Consider the following 18,158-nt stretch of genomic DNA (forward strand, 5'->3'; position numbering starts at 1 on the left):
AAATATCTTTAAAAAAAGATATACGGCGTTGATTTTGGTCGATGTTTATGAACGATCAAAAGTTATCTCTATGAGATAAAAAGTAGCGGATGCCTTTTTTCTGCGCAGTTCTTAGCTCCATCACAAGCAAATCAATTACGGGGTGTTGCGCCAGATTTCGTGGCTTATTTTGCTTTATGTGATATTATTACTCAGATATCTATATTTACAGAATAGAAAAACACAAGAAACATGAAAATAAACGAGTGCATATAGGTCAGCCGGCAATACTCAAATCTTATTTAATTGCATAATTATAGTATAGTGAATTATTGTGCTCATGCTTAATAAACTGGTCTAAATGGATAAATATTTCTAATTAATTTTATCAAAATTGGTCCTTATCATGCAAATGTTGAAAACATATTAAAAATCGATGATTGACATACCACAATAATATCGCCGAATATCTTTATTTAGTATCTTTCTGATCAAAACAGACTTCAAGTGCACAAAGTTTACGAGACGGCGTTTATATAAAGATTTCTGCAACTGACCGCAAACTGACCTTGATACCTTGCGGATTGGAATGCAATGCATTAAAGTAATGTAACAATTCTGCTGCTGAAACGACGGCTTGTTTACGCCAACTGTACACGACCAAGGCAACAGCTGTGCCTAAAATATTGATATATCGAAAAAGCGACTAAACGAACTATTTATTCCATCAGACAAAAATAGCATAGATTCCATTTTTTTCCTTCAATGAAAACATCGCAACCCCTTCTGCGAACTCCGGTGATGAACTGTATATAAACTCTGACTTTCAAACACTGGCCGCGAAATGACCCGAAACCTCGCGGGTTGAAATGCAATGCAAGTAAGTACTAAATATGAGAATATAGCCTTTAGTATAAACGCTTTTGCGCTGGTAATTCTCTGAAATAAAAGTTGAACGCACAAACTGTATTTATGTCGAAAATTTATTGTAAAACTTTTCTATGTATTGAGCCTTTTCATTAGAGATAAAACTGTTTCATGCAGTAAAACAGTGTTACAAAGACGCGGATATGTTTCCAATGTTCTTGTGTTATTCTCAAATCAGCCAATGGAATAAATGAAGTGTATTCATTCGTACCTAGCCGCGGGAAATTTTATTTGAATATTATTGGACACTTACAAAGGTCAAGTCAGGTTGAAAAGCTGGCTTAATACAGCTTACGCCGAAAAAAATCGTACAAACACGTCACTGTTTATTAAAATGTCTTAGGTACTAAACATGTTTGGCCATAGCCTTTATCAGTAGAACATTAATATAAACCTTATTATATTTTCAATTTTATTTAGCGCATTAATCTTTCCTTCGTAGTAAATTCAGTTCAGTTTTATTCAGCGAATTAATCATCCCTCCGTAGTAAATCCAGTACTCCGCAAAAATGGTGTAATTCATTTGTTCTATTTTATTCAACGCATTATTTACTCTACATCTTAATTCTTACCAATTCTTACCAATGTAAACGACGATGTAAATGTTTTGGAATTCGTTTAAATACAATTCTTTGGATTGTTATCAGCTCCAATATCGGCGTTAAGTTAGGACCGGTAATGAATGTTTTAGATCAAAGGCATCTATATTCCATTCAAATAACAATAATTTCTTATCCCCGCAAGTAACCCTTTTTCAGGTATGATAATGAATTTTCATTTTTTAGTATACGCACTGTGAAATATTATATGCTCATAGATACTATATTACATTATACAATGTAATAGTTGTAGCTTTTTACCTAAAAGAGCGTGTTTTTACAGAAACAATTCACCGTCTAAACCTTATGAACTAAACTAATGTAAATTCTTTAAACGCATCCATTTGCAGGATTGAATTTTCATTTTAAGTATACGTACTGTGTATTACGATCGTGCGTTACCAGAGACAATTCAACATCTAAGCCTATTGAACTAAAACTACATTGAGCGCATCCATTTATAATTTCGTGTAGTCATCTCCATTAACAACCACCGCAGGATTGTCTATACCATAATTCGCGACCATGTTCAACCCGTTGGTGGTCAGGCGGTTTTTCATACTGCCGTCGTCGGGTCCCCAAGTTTTATCGGGCGTGGTTATCGTTCGCATGCGTTCGTGAAAGTTTCCTGTGGCGATATAGAATTTCCAGAGAAACATGACAGGTATCGGGATGAGAACCACAGCGGTCAGGCCAAAACCGATCGCTTGGGCAAATTGGGGGAATGGAACTCCTTTTGAAATTTCCGGTGCAAGTTCTTGGAATCTAATCATTTTGAAGATGAAGACTGACTGAAAATCACGAAAACATTTTAAACATATTGTTCAGTTTGGTTTGTTCTGTATACATCCATGAAAATTAGCACATATGTTATACTAACTGATCGTGTTGTTGAACTATTAATGATGTTTTTTAGCAATTTATGTGATATAATTATCTTGGAGAGGATCCAGATGATGTTGTAAAAACTTGTAATCCAATCCCATGCATATTTAATGCAATAAATAGCTACGTTTAAACAAATAAACACACTTGATTGATATATCTATCCTTAAAAATGGCATCCTCTGGTCTTTTAAACAAAATTTGTACACAGGCATTATTAATGTAAACAAACTACATGTTCATCTTACTATACCACGGAACTGACTCGGAAAAATCGAAACACACTATACAAAGTAAATATGTATGTTACTTAATTTATGCTTTCCGGTGGTTTATAGAGAAATTAAAGTGAAATAAAACTGACAATTCACGGTTTCAAACAGTTAACTTTAACCGTGAAAATTATCGATAATTTTCACTGTAAAACTATGAAATGACGTCGATAATTTTCACTGTAAAACTATGAAATGACGTCGTTTTTCTTGCGCTACGACGTCATTATTTCACGATACTGGCACTGAACGGTCAATAAACACTATACTATAACTAAATGTGACGTCTCACTAAATTTATCTTACCCCAGATAGCAAAGGATAACACACGCACCAACAAAATCCCCAGAAGTACTTCGGTCGAGGCTTGCGTCCCAGCATGTATTTGCAATCCTGCATCAACCGGTCGACCCCTAAAATAAAACGAGGAGGAAAAATAATTGAAACTTACTTGTTTTATTATGTTGCATTACAGAAATTTATCAGGATACACAAAAACACGCTACCCATTTTTGTTTAAATTATCTGTTATATGATGCATTTGTGTAATTGAGATGTTTACATCATCGCATTTTGTTCTCTAAAAACTGTCCGGTACTGAAGGAAAAAAAGCTGTTAATAGAAGAGGAAGATGTCATCCTTAGTCGGCTTCATACAACTTATAAAAAAATGTATTCAAACAACTGACTGGGTAGTGCATGCACATCTCGATGTTCTTACCGTACACCCACATGAATGCGATTCTCTCACAGGTAGATACGAAATATATTCCAACAACTGACTGGGGAGTGTATGCACATCTCGATGTACTTACCGTACACCCACATGATTGCGATTCTCTCACAGGTAGATACGAAATATATTCCAACAACTGACTGGATAGTGCATGCACATCTCGATGTACTTACCGTACACCCACATGATTGCGATTCTCTCACAGGTAGATACGAAATATATTCCAACAACTGACTGGGTAGTGTATGTACAGCTCGATTTACTTACCATACACCCACATTATGGCTATACTCTCACAGGTCGAAATGAAAAGGAGCGAGTAATCCGCACCATAGTAATACAATAATGTTACCATTAATCCCCGCCCTAAAAAGCAAAAACAACAACAATGTCTTAACAATATGCGACGTGTTAGTTTGTATGGACATAATTCAGGTTTAAACAGTATTTAAGTGTTATGACGGTGGGTCGGTAAACCCACTCAAACGTTTCCCGGTAAAGATCAGTCCATATCCCTATTTTCGCTGTACAAATGGGTGCAAGTTTAATGGAGAAAATAGTGCTACATTGTCAATATAAATGAACATCTGTATACGTTCAGGGAACGTCTTGTGTATTTCAATATTGTTTCTAGATTAAAATTAAAGAAGTAGCATCACGAACAATAAATTAATAGATCCTACGAAAACAGAGACACCCATTTCGATATAAATACGGTAAAAAATGTCACTTTTCTAGATTATAGAAAGGGATAAAAGGGTCACTACAAGACTATGTAATGTGTGAAGCACATATTCTTATTGGGGTGATGCCTGCTAGGGCAATTAAGAACAAGGCGATTGAAAAGCCGATGCACAAGTAAGGCTTGTACTTCCGCAGTATCGGCCACTCATCCTGTATACACGTGAGCGTCGTTTCCAGGAGTGCAAACTAAACAGTAAAAAAGAATAACATTTGTTTTGCATGCTAGTTAGTAAACACATGCTTAATTAATTAGAATAATATTAACAAATAGTTAACCATAAAAGGGAAACACATTGCTTAGACACAGGAACAATTTGCTGTTGGTTTTATTTAACCCACTGACTTATCAGTAATATTATTAAAGTAGAAATATTGATTTGTTGGTATGAACTGACGTCATAAAACATATGTCGCAAGATGATGCCAGTTTCAAGGTTCCATACTTATATTGAGAAGATAATGTTAATCTGATATTATTTATATACCCTTCGGTATATTTTGTAATGGTCTGTGTATGTTTTTTATGTAGAAGTTGTTGTTTTTTCTTGAAAACATAATAAAGTCAATGTCCCAAACATTCACTTGATTCAGAGAAATCACAAGTTTACTACTGTGTCTGTTTATATTGTATTTATAATACAAATATAGAGGGATGAAGCAATGCTCCTATGTTAATCCCTTTCCTGTCAGAAGTAAAGTGAAAATGGCTATTTGAAACCAGCATAAAACCAGAACTGCCTGCGAGTAACTCGTAATCTGTTCAGGCTTTATGCAGTTTGTGGCGCATCAGTACCTAAGGGTTGGAAATGAAGCCTTTAAAACTATTAATAAAGGTCTTTAATTTAGTTCGATTTTCTAGGGGGTTACACAGGGTCAAAATGGGTATCTGAGTGGTAAAATGTTAACTCAGTTTTACCCACCTGACCGTCGACACCGAGGGTCCACAGCATGAAGAAGAACAATAAGGACCACAGCTGCGATGGCAGCAAGTTTGAGATCGCCTCGGGGTAGGCTACGAAGGCGAGACCATACCCTCCTTTGGCCACGTCTTTAACGGACACTCCGATCTGCTTGGCCATGCCGCCGAAGGTAGTGAAGATGACGAAGCCGGAAATAATGCTTGTGACAAGATCCAATGTGCTTATTAAAAATTCGTCACTAAAAAATACCGCGTTTTACGTTACAAATGATGTTCAATGTCAAAAAAGACATATAAATCATTGCTGTTAGCTATACTGGGAAGTTGATATAGTGTTCTGTTGTTCTAGTGACGCGTATAAGTCATTGCAATCGCGGTTTTGGCAAGATTGGCAAGATCATGCTTATGGACATTTACTTCGCATTTTACATTACAAATGATGTATATATATCATTTCGAGGAATGAAAAATGTACAAAAACAAGGAATATACAGGTTTGAGAATGTCACATGTACGAGGGAAACGGTTAATATAAAGTGACCACATAATGTTCAACGTTGTTTAATAATTGCAACAATTATCACATTATTCTGCACCTAATTTTTTTTAGTGTAAAGATATAATTAGTTTAGACTACATATACAATATATTGTCTTGTATTGTAAAGCATTTTAAACTGCACACGGCTAGTTTTTCTTTAACAATATTTAAGTTCAATAAACTTGACATTTACGTATAGATGTCGTTCGTAAATTTGGTGAAGCTGCCGAACATTATTAAACTACCGAAGGACACTCCTAACGAGAAGTACATCTGACCTGCTGCAGCTGCCCACACCGTAAATATGATAAAGAGGATACTTGTTAGATTTGGTGGAATATCGATTTTAATTCACTAGTTATCATATTATATTTCTATGATCACGAGTGAATTGAAATCGATATTCCACCGAATTCAACATTTTTTTTTGGTTCATGCTTTATAAAAACGTTTATTTAAATTGTAAAATAGTTAAACTGGAGAATGTCGCTGGAATCATGTCATTACGTCAAAAAATGACGTCATTTTACAGTAATGAAAATTTTCGATATTTTCACTGTTATTTTTTACTGTTTGAGACACTGAAATATCATTTTTAATACATTGATAAAATAAATGCATATATTGTTTCATTTGTCAAATAACCGCAGTATTGGCTGATTTGCACACGAACCCGTTAAGTTATTTCGTAGCAGAGACCGTTGCTATAGCATAATTTAGACACAGTTTGCTTGAGTTATTTGTTTTGCCACGTATTTCGTGCTTACTGCTTTATACGTTAACATTTACACCGATATTAAAACTAGTACTGAGAAAATGAATTCCTACGTTCATAACAACGCCTATCACCTGCATACAAGATCATTAAATTCAAATCAAGAAACGTGATATAACAAAATATATTTACTCAGACAATAGAAGATAATACCAATGTTCATGATCCAATCAGAAGTTGGCGAAATCAATCGACACTATTTTATTATAGAAGATGTGATGAATTCATTAATACCCAAACATAAAAGCACATTACGAAGATTTTGCAAGAATGTTCAAATATTTCATACCATAACACTCTAACCTCTACTTTGAGCAGTTGGCTCCACTCGGGAACGATGAAGTATTTCACGCCATCAATGGCCCCGTCAAGCAGAGAGCCTCGGATGAGTAGAATGAACAGGATCACGTACGGGAACGTGGCAGTGAAGTATACAACCTAGCAAATGCAGTTAATATAGATAAGGCCATATGTACATTATATAGAATGGGAACGTGACAGTGAAGTACACAACCTAGGGAATGTAGAAAAGATAGGCAAAGACATATGAGCGTGTGGAAACGTGGCAGTGCAGTGCACAACCTAAGGAATACAGTATACATAGATAAGGGCATATGAGCAGAATAGCGTGTGGAAACGTGGGAGTTTAGAGCACCACCAATGAAATGCAGCAAACATAGATAAGGGCATATGGGCAGGATAGCGTGTGGAAACGTGGGAGTTTAGAGCACCACGTATGAAATGCAGCAAACATAGATAAGGGCATATGGGCAGGATAGGGTGTGGAAACGTGGGGGTAAAGTACACAACCTTTTAAATACTGTACAGCAAACATAGATAAGGGCATATGGGCATGATAAGGTGTAGACACGTGGCAGTGAAGTACACAACCTAGGGAATGCAGCAGAGCTGTACAAGGCAATACGAGCAGGATATCGTGTGGAGACGTGACTGCCAAGTACACACACTAGAGACTGTTGCAAAGAAATATAAGGGCATATGAGTAGGATGGCGTGCGGGAGTGTGACTGTCAAGTGCACAACGTAGAGAATGTTGCACTGATATACAAGGCTATACGAGCAGCATAACGTGTGGAAACGTGGCAGTTATGTACACAACCTAACGAATGCAGCAAACATAGATAAGAGCATATTAGCAATATTGCGTGTTGGAATGTGGCAGTGAAGTAAATAACCTAGGAAATGCAGCAGAGATATAGAAGGCTATACAAGCAGGATAACGTGTGGGACTGTGGCAGTGAAGTACACAACCCAGGGAATGTAGCAAAGATAGAGAAGGGCATACGAGCAGGATATCGTGTGGAAACGTAACTGGCAGTTGTACGCAACCTGGATGCGTAGCACACACTGATGCTATTAAGCTATTATACATACCTGTATTACGTTGGAAAATACACACTCTGTTTGATTGTAGTTAAACTATAATCATAATGATACTTATTAAGCCATTTAACATTAAACGTACTGAAAAATCACATCGCAACAGTGAGAAGATTAAAGCTCATTTGAATACGACCATTGGTTTATCATTTGTTGTAGCTTATACCATAACGCGCCTGACTGTTCAAACTGTTCGTTTTATTCTATGATTTCCGATGGTATATAGAGAAATATCAGTGCTTTAAAACCAGTGCTTTAAAACTGATAATTCACTTTTTCAAACAGTGAAAATGAACAGTGACAATTTTCGATAATTTTCACTGTTATACTGTGAAATGATGTCGTTTTCACGACGTAACGAGGTTATTATTTCAGCAATCATACCAAAACAATCATTTTAAGTATAAAGTAAAAGAAAATGTGTTAGATTTGGTGGACTATTGATTCACATTCACTCGTGTTAATAGAAAAATATATATGATCACTCGTGAATTAAAATCGATATTCCACCAATTCCAACAAATATCATCTATATAACTGCACATAAATCAAAGCCCTGCTGATATTTAAGTATTATGGATCTCAACGCATTTATTCAGTGACCTTGCTAAACCTTTTAAGACATTACGTGAAAAACCGTTTACATCACTGCGGTACGCTTACAAAGAAGAAAACATAATACATTGTCAGTCTAACGTTGTTGCACGCAGTTCGTGTTTAATAAACGTAATGAAATTGATTATTTTTGCGTTTTCAGTATACTGTATACAGTGTAATGACATAATTTTCATTTATGTATGTCTGTCACCATTATAATATGTTAAATTTAGCGCAAGGGAAATACCCCCGATAATAATGAAGAACCCATTTTCCATTATGTATGTATGGTCCAAATGTAAACATTTGTACAATGTCTTTGTTTATTTTTAGAAATAAAATATGTTTAAAGTTTCAAGTAATAAACGTTCATGTTCTAATAGAAGACCTTTCTCACTAGGGTATAAACACATAACATTAAAACTGTGGTTTCGTTGATATTACCTTTCCAGACGATTTGGTCCCTTTTAATGCAAATACAGACAATAATCCATGACAGGAGCAGACAAAGGACCAGTTGCCAGATAGGCTCTCCTATGTCCGAGGGATACATATTAGGGGGTCGCTGAAGAACCGTCTTGCTGTAATAAGTCAAGGATAAAGATTGTTAAACAGTTTTTAAATGTGACAATACGTGTATAAAGCAAACCAGCAAAGTAAGTGAACATACAGTTCAACATTTGATTAAATACACTATTAACACTGTTTTGCATTACATTTAAAGACATTACTTTAATGATATATACAAAATAAGACATTTAGCAAATGAATTCGGTAACGATAAAGTTATAAATGATTTATTGTTTAACATGCTTTAGTACAATTTCAATTATCATTATTCGGGCAGATTAGGGAATTCTTGATAGAAAATGTTTTTCTGACATCTACACATTTACTTGACGACTGTAATCTATATTCACTTTCAGAATGGCATATATACATTCTTAGTATTTTTCTACAATAAATGCTCCTATAATTTCAATGTACATTCAAATCACACCTAAAACAGCCATGGTGCTTTAAGGTATACTGTTTTTCTTATTTTAAACGAAAGATGATTAAAATATATGCAATTCATAACATGTTATAATATACTGACCTAATATCGCTACTGTTTTCGCGAGTGTGTGTGAGAAATGGAATATAATTTCTTAATACTGGTTTTATTTTGCAATGCTATGTGTTACATTAAAGCCTGTAAAAAACAGAAAAGAAAAAACGAACACATGTGTAGGAATATATAACTTGCGTGACACTTTTCATAAATAGGAAATATTGTTTTGTTATATATTTATTAACTGAAAAATTAAACCTGCATAAAGAACTACAGATCTATATTTGTGCAAGGCACTACAATAAATTACCCATATATACTTACTAGAAATACAATTCAGAGACTGCAATATTCGTGTTGTTGGTGCAATTGACCGAAAGATTCTCATTGAAAGTGTAGTTTGTTGCACTACACAGACATTCAGCAACCATATCAAGGGTGGTATTGCCAGTACAGGTTTCGAGTTTGCGGGTGGTCTTTTCGACGCAACCGATATCAAGCCATTCCTGAAAAAGATAGATATGTGTTGTTCCATACGTATCCAACTGGGCATAATCTTTACTTTAGTTATTTAACTTTCGTGCAAACTAATGACCGCTAAAATGGTGATTGTTATGATGGGGTTGTCTGCGATAAAAAGGATGCATTGATTATGGTAATTATTATATAATATCGGTGGTGATTATAAAAAAACTATGTTATGCAACCAAAAGAGCTAGCACACTTTTACAACTTAAACAAGGGTTATACTATTGCATCTTCATTATATATCGAAATTACTGACTGTTACTTACTCTACCGACCTACGGTTGTATAACTTGAGTGAAACTTACATTCATTGCATTTCATTAAAAAGTTTAATGTATATTGCAATTCGTTATCCATACACTGAACAATTGCATAACTAGGACTGTGTGATTGTGTGTCACCGTTTAAATGATATAACAGTGTGCGTAAATAACACAACACATTATGGTTCTATAGTTTAAATATTAGACATCAAAACTTACACTTGTGCATGTTGACCAAGGCAAAATCTTCTGCATCGAGCCGAAGAAGTAGTACATTGTATAGGCCATGAGGACAATGTAGTAGATGGAGACGACCAGTGATACGAGGGCCATGGACCAACCTACACCTGCGATAATAAATATACAAGAGCACCGCCTTGCGGGTGCAGACCGCTCATCTATTTTTCTTTTTAAAGGTGTAGGGACCTATCTCAATTTCAATCACAAAGGAGGTAGGGGTGGAGTGGAGAGGGGTGTATAGTGTGGGGGTGTGGTCATTTATTACATTATCTTCCAGAAATGCAAAAAAAAATGCAAAAAAATTTTTTTTCGGGGGGGGGGGGGGGAGATTCTTGGGTGGGATGGTTGGACGGTATTTCAAAAATAAAATAATAAAAATAAATATTTGTGTTTTTTAAACCATGTTTGAAAAAAACAAGAGATGTGTTTGTCAGAAACACAATGCCCCCTATTGCGCCGCTTTGAAAAAATATTTTGTTATTTTTTTTAGCTTGTTTTTGACCTTGAAGGATGACCTTGACCTTGAACTTCCACCACTCAAAAAGTGCAGCTTTATGAAAACGCCGCTTTGAAATTATTTGTTTGACCTTTGACCTTGAAGGATGACCTTGACCTTGAAGAATGACCTTGACCTTGAACTTCCACCACTCAAAATGTGCAGCTTCATGAGAACGCCGCTTTGAAATAGTTTTTTTTACCTTTGACCTTGGAGGATGACCTTGACCTTGAAGGATGACCTAGACCTTTTTTTTTTACCTTGAAGGATGACCTTGACCTTGAACTTCCACCACTCAAAATGAGCAGCTACATGATAACGCCACTTTGAATTTTTTTATTATTTTGTGTGACCTTTGACCTTGAAGGATGACCTTGACCTTGAAGGATGACCTTGACCTCAAACTTCCACCACTCAAAATGTGCAGCTTCATGATAACGACGCTTTGAATTATTTTTTACCTTTGACCTTGAAGGATGACCTTGATCTTGAAGAATGACCTTGACCTTGAACTTCCACCACTCAAAATGTGCAGCTTTATGAGAATGCCGCTTTGAAATTTTTATTTATTTTTTTACCTTTGACCTTGAAGGATGACCTTGACCTTGAAGGATGACCTTGACCTTGAACTTCCATCACTCAAAATGTGCAGCTTCATGAGAACACCGCTTTGAAATTTTATTATTTTTATTTTTTACCTAGAAGGTTGACCTTGACCTTGAACTTCAACCACTCAAAATGTGCAGCTTCATGAGATACACATGCATGCCAAATATCAAGTTGCTATCTTCAATATAAAAAAAAGTTATGGCCAATGTTAAAGTTTTCGGACGGACAGACGCCATATATTTGACATTTGACCTTGAAGGATGACATTGACCTTCACCTTTCATCACTCAAAATGTTATGCTCCATGAGATACACATGCATGCCAAATATCAAGTTGCTATCTTCAATATTGAAAAAGTTATGGCCAATGTTAAAGTTTTCGGACGGACAGACACCATAGATTTGACATTTGACCTTGAAGGATGACCTTGACCTTGACCTTTCACCACTCAAAATGTGCAGCTCCATGAGATACAAATGCATGCCAAATATCAAGTTGCTATCTTCAAAAGTGAAAAAGTTATTGCCAATGTTAAAGTTTTTTTGGACGGACGGACAGACTGACTGACATACTGACGGACAGTTCAACTGCTATATGCCACCCTACCGGGGGCATAAAAATTATTATAGTGTTAGGGTGTGGTGGTCATTTATTAGATGATCTTTAATTAAAAAATAAAACAATGGGGGGATTGAGGGGGGATTCGGGGGGGGCGTGGGGGATGGTTTGGGTGGATTCTATTGTGGAATGTCAGGTAAGAGTTGTTTTGTCAAAGTATCAATCGAATCTAATCATAAATAAAGAAGTTATGGCAATTTAAGCAAAATTTAATAATTTGACCTTGATAGTCAAGGTCATTCAAAGGTCAAAGTAAGATTCAACTTGCCAGGTGCAGTACCCTCATGATAGCATGAAAGTATTTGAAGTTTAAAAGCAATAGCCTTGATACTTTAGAAGTAAAGTGGACCTAAACACAAAATGTAACCATATATTCAAAGTTACTAAGTCAGCGAGAGATGTGTTTGTCAGAAACACAATGCCCCCTATTGCGCCGCTTTGAAGTCATAAATTTGACCTTTGACCTTGAAGAATGACCTTGACCTTTCACCACTAAAATTTGCAGCTCCATGAGATACACATGCATGCCAAATATCAAGTTGCTATCTTAAATATTGCAAAAGTTATGAAGAAGGTTAAAGTTTTGGTTAAAGTTTTAAATTTGTTTTTTTTACCTTTGATCTTGAAGGATGACCTTGACCTTTCACCACTCAAAATATGCAGCTCTATGAGATACACATGCATGCCAAATATCAAGTTGCTATCTTGAATATTGCAAAAGTTATGACCAAGGTTAAAAGTTTGGTTAAAGTTTTGGGACACACACATACAGTGACAGACAGGCCAAAAACAATATACCCCCGACCTTTCGATCCGGGGGCATAAAAAGGGCCATTATTCCGTAAAAATGACAACCAGAGTTATGCAACTTGTCCTTTACTGTCCCCTTATGATAGTTTGCGAGTGTTCCAAGTATGAAAGCAATATCTATGATACTTTAGGGGTAAAGTGGACCAAAACACAAAACTTAACCAAATTTTCAAGTATAAAGGGCCCATAATTCCGTCAAAATGCCAGTCAGAGTTACATAACGTTGCCTGCACAGTCCCCTTACGATAGTTAGTAAGTGTTACACGTATGAAAGCAATAGCTTTGATACTTTAGGAAAAAAGTGGACCTAAACACAAAACTTAATCAATTTTTCAATTTTCTAAGTATAAAAAGGGCACACAATTCTGTCAAAATGCCAGTCAGAGTTACATAACTTTGCCTGCACAGTCCCCTTATGATAGTTAGTAAGTTTTGCAAGTATGAAAGCAATAGCTTTGATACTTAAGGAATAAAATGGACCTAAACACAAAACTTAACCAAAATTTTCAATTTTCTAAGTATAAAAAGGGCACATAATTTTGTCAAAATGCAAGCCAGAGTTATCTAACTTTGCCTGCCCAGTCCCCTCATGATAGTAAGTAAGTGTACCAAGTTTGAATGCAATAGAATTGATACTGTATGAGAAAAGTGGACCTAAAGGCAAAACTTAACCGGACGCCGACGCCGACACCGACGCCGACGCCAAGGTGATGACAACAGCTCATTTTTTTTTTTCAAAAAAGAAATGAGCTAAAAATGGCCAAACTTAGTTCTTGCACGGAAACGGATTATGATATTTTCGCATTGTCGTAGCTTTCACCACGAACATTTCTAAGCTCCTCGCAAATCGAAATGATATGGTTATGCCCATGTGGTATTTTGGCGAAAATTCATTGGTTTAAAATGAAGTTTCAACATTTCCCAAATTTCAGTGTAAACAATTAGAGTAAGGAAGGATTTTGGAATTTTACGAATTTTTTGGAATTGGACAATATATCATATTTTAACCTGTAAAACTGCGTTTAAGGTATTTATTTGCAAAGTTTTACCTTCATCAAGACTTTTTTAGAAAAATTATGAAGTTTTTTCTTTCTCCTGAAAATTTAATAAATTGAGTTTGCTGACTTTCGCGGATTAGGGACGATATATGCTTTATTCAGGAAAAAAGACACTATTCCCATCATTCCACATATAACATATGACAAAGAAATTAATTAACCGGTTGATGGTGAGGCATGCTACATCATTATAAAGAAGTGAAATATCATGTTTGATATCACCACATACATATGGTAAGTTATAGATACAACAACATGCAGTGTTGATGATAAAAAACGTTTGGAAGCAATAGAAGGAAAACATATAATTATGGTTGTAATTGATCCACATCCAACCCATATAAATGAGTCTGACATATTACATTGGTCATTATCAAGAAGGGACAAAATGCTAATGAACGAAACTACGCTTCAGAATATCATCCCTTTGCTAATTAAGTATAAGTTAGTTTTTTATTTGTTGTATTATATGGTCTACAATACGTTAAATTGAAGTAAAACTGCTCATTAAACATTTGGTTGAATGAAAACTATGGTGCAACACGACTAATTCCTGAATAACCGTGCCAAGATTATCCCGATTCCATTAATGAATGTTAAAACAGCTTTTTGTTTGATTTGTATCTTTCAACGAACATATGTGCATAGCATGACAATGTAATTGACGCGTAGCCCAAACAATCTGCATGCGTGTTTGTAAATAGAGGATATTTGTTGGAATTGGTGCTATTTCGATTTTAATTCCCGAGTGATAATAGAAACATATTTATTTTATGCTTTCCTGTGGGTTATAGAGAAATATCAGTGAATTAAAACTGATAATTTCACTGTTTCAAACAGTGAAAATTAACAGTGAAAATTATCGATAAGTTTCACAGTTAACTGTGAAATGACGTCATTTTTTACGAAATGACGTCATTACCAAAGCGAAATTCTTTTGTTAAAATTCTTTAACAACGGGGAATAAGGCATAAAATAAAGAGAAAATTTGTTAGATTCTGTGATATATCGATTTTAATTCACTCGTGAATTAAAATCGATAATCCACCGAATCCAACAAATATCCTCTATTTTTTCTATGATCGCGAGTGAATTAAAATCGATTTACCACCGAATCAAACACATTTTCTTTTTATTTTATGCTTTAAACACCCACCGTTTATTTACATTGTAAAAGAGTTTAACTGGAGAATTTCGCTGGGGTAATGACGTCACAGAAAATCAGTGAACATGATAATCGTTTAAAATAAAACCAAATATAATGAACATTCCGTACAGCGAGAGACTAGAATGTATGCTGACTGATAAGAGACTTATTTATAAATCTTTATTCAATATTGTTATATAAAACGCTCGGAAGCATTATAGATATCCGACAAACATTAAAAACACGTAAGTATGTTCATACTACTACTTATGTTAATAGTATAACTTATTCGTACACGAACTTGCAATACTACGATTGTACCTCGTTAATAATTAACAGAATTAACAGAAGTAACTCACCTAAACTTTCCATGTTAATACTTTTAACAATGTCACTCTTTTCATATTATCATGATCCTTACAATTTCCAGAATTATATAGATTTAAATGCATGACTGCACACTAATATGTTAGCTTAGTGACTCGTTAGCCATTTATATGGCTAGGTAGTACAATATTTTGCAAATATTTTTTATTTATTTACATATATTGATTAAATGTATTACCTCTGTTAATACCAATGATTGTCTATGTAATATGCGTCACTTTAATGAAATATACAACTACTATCGATTATTTTCACTGTTATTTTTGTTGGAAACAGTGAATTATCAGTTTTAATTCACTGATATATCTCTATAAACCACTGGAAAGCATAAAATAAAACGTAATTAACGAACATATCAAATTAGGCATATTCCGGTGTAAAACAAAGTAATTACACACTTCACTTCTTTAATAAGCAAGACTAAGGTATAACGATATAGTGTAAGAGGTACCTTTCGCACAGGGATTCATGGCCCATACACTTGTAGGACCTTTGCCTGAGAACTGGCCTACTACGAGTTCCATCAAGTACATGGGTTTGCCAATGAAAATCTGCAGGATTATATAGGCAACGACAAAGGCACATGAATTGAAATAACAATTATTTACATATGTATACTAGTAAACAGCGCAGTCATCTTGGTTGTGTGAAAGGTCGGCAATCTTAACAAGGTGCAGGATCACGTGACTTTGTGGGGTTCACAATTAAACGTTAATGGATGCAAACATACCGGTTAGCGGTGCTTTTTTGCATATAACTTTTAAACACAATTTTTCTTAAGAATTTCAACTAGTGCATAAAAGGCAGTTTTTAATGCTACGTATGGCTTTGTGAAATACATCAGAATTACTTTATTTTATAGTCGAGTGTTCTTGGTCAAAAATTCGATATGACAATTCAGCATTCATGTACACGGTTATGGTTTACGCAACGTAAAATTTTGTCACCGATTTCAGAAGTATTCAAGGATTCATTCTTAAATCTTAAGATATCGGCACACACTTCATGAAAACTGTCTTTTATGCACATATGATTTTTGCAATTTTTTTTTTTAAGAACTTGCGATATTGGCAAAAAGTTAGTTCTTAACGGTGTGTATACATTCTGTCCAGCCCGTGTGTAAACCCCTGAAAACCTGAGGGTATTATAAAAGCACTTGCATAAAACTGGTTCAATTATTGTTATTTGTAGGACCACAGTCAGTTAATTGTAATGATTCATTCACCACGGAACGTATCGATTGCATTTAAGGAAAACGTGGAATGTGTTGGCGATATCAATTATTCAATGATGCATGTTGCAATTTGCATACAAAATCAGTACACCTCGTTATCTTTTGCAATGATGTTTCCATTTGGTATCATGGACCAGTTGCAAGATAAAAATACTTCTGTAAATAAGCGTTGTGATTGCTTGACAATAGTGCAATTACAGTCAAGATTCACTGTCGAAGATGTTGTTAGTTGTATTACACGCCTTCATGAAATGACATATAATGATTATAAAAACAGTCCTAATATGAATGTAACGATGCATAGTTAAGTAAAAGATCTGTATGCAATATAAAAAAAGGTTCGATGTGCAATACATTAAATAATATGACACATAAATAAATAAATAAATAAATAAATAAATAAATAAATAAATAAATAAATAAATGAATAGATAAATAAATAAATAAATATCAGGTATATATACTTCCACCATTTTTATAGGCCAGGTATGGGAATCGCCAAGCGCTTCCCAGGCCGACTGAGAAGCCTATACAGGAACGTATAAACTCTGCCTTGTTGGTCCATTCCCCTCGCTCGGGCTCCATCTCGACTTTAACATCTACGTCAGTTTCTACAGAAGGATTGCTTTCGCTGGTTGCGTCTGCAGGCTGAAAAGTGTATGCAGTGTAATAGTTTTCGTTTTTCCATATTCTATATTTTATCAGTAGAAACGTGACATCTATATCAACGTCCGTGTCCACTGAAGGACACTGAAGGATTGCTTTCGCTGGTTGCGTATGCAGACTGAAAAGTGTATGCAGCGGACTGGCTGTTGTGTTCCATATTCTATAACTTATCAGTAGAAACTAGTGTATCTTTCTAAACAGAACTTCACTATTTCAAGAATGTATTGCATGCAAACGAGTTTGTAACCTTTACACAACATGCTATTTTTTCTCGCGCATTATTTTTTCGTATTTACTTTTGAATTTATAACATAGTGCTTTAAAAAATCTCGTAATCGTCACTATCATCATTATCATGTAATGTAAATAACACAACAGGAACATAACAATAATCTTGATAGAACTTTAGGTAATCCCATTTTTTTTCAAAAAAGTATATTTTGTATTTGTGTCAACCATACATGCAATTATTTTGGAAATAAAATATGTTTTAACTAAAGGTTGAGCGGAATAATAATAGATTTCATTTAAATGGAAAACTGTAGCCCATGGCCGCATACATTAATTGAATAACTGCAAATAACTGGTAAAACCCACTATAGGAGTTATAGATTTCCGTCTACTACTTGTGTTTTGACAATTTCTAATGAATTTTAAAAGACTTTTCATGTATAA

The 18,158-nt window shown here is 34.9% G+C and overlaps 1 pseudogene; it reads right to left on the reverse strand.

The window, feature by feature from the left end:
• Positions 1-2,160: 2,160 nt before the first annotated feature.
• The window catches only part of LOC127865515 (sodium-dependent proline transporter-like), an 18,778-nt pseudogene continuing 2,780 nt past the window's right edge, over positions 2,161-18,158 (reverse strand).

Source organism: Dreissena polymorpha, chromosome 2 (genome assembly GCF_020536995.1).
Source record: "Dreissena polymorpha isolate Duluth1 chromosome 2, UMN_Dpol_1.0, whole genome shotgun sequence".
In the NCBI taxonomy this organism is placed as follows: domain Eukaryota; kingdom Metazoa; phylum Mollusca; class Bivalvia; order Myida; family Dreissenidae; genus Dreissena; species Dreissena polymorpha.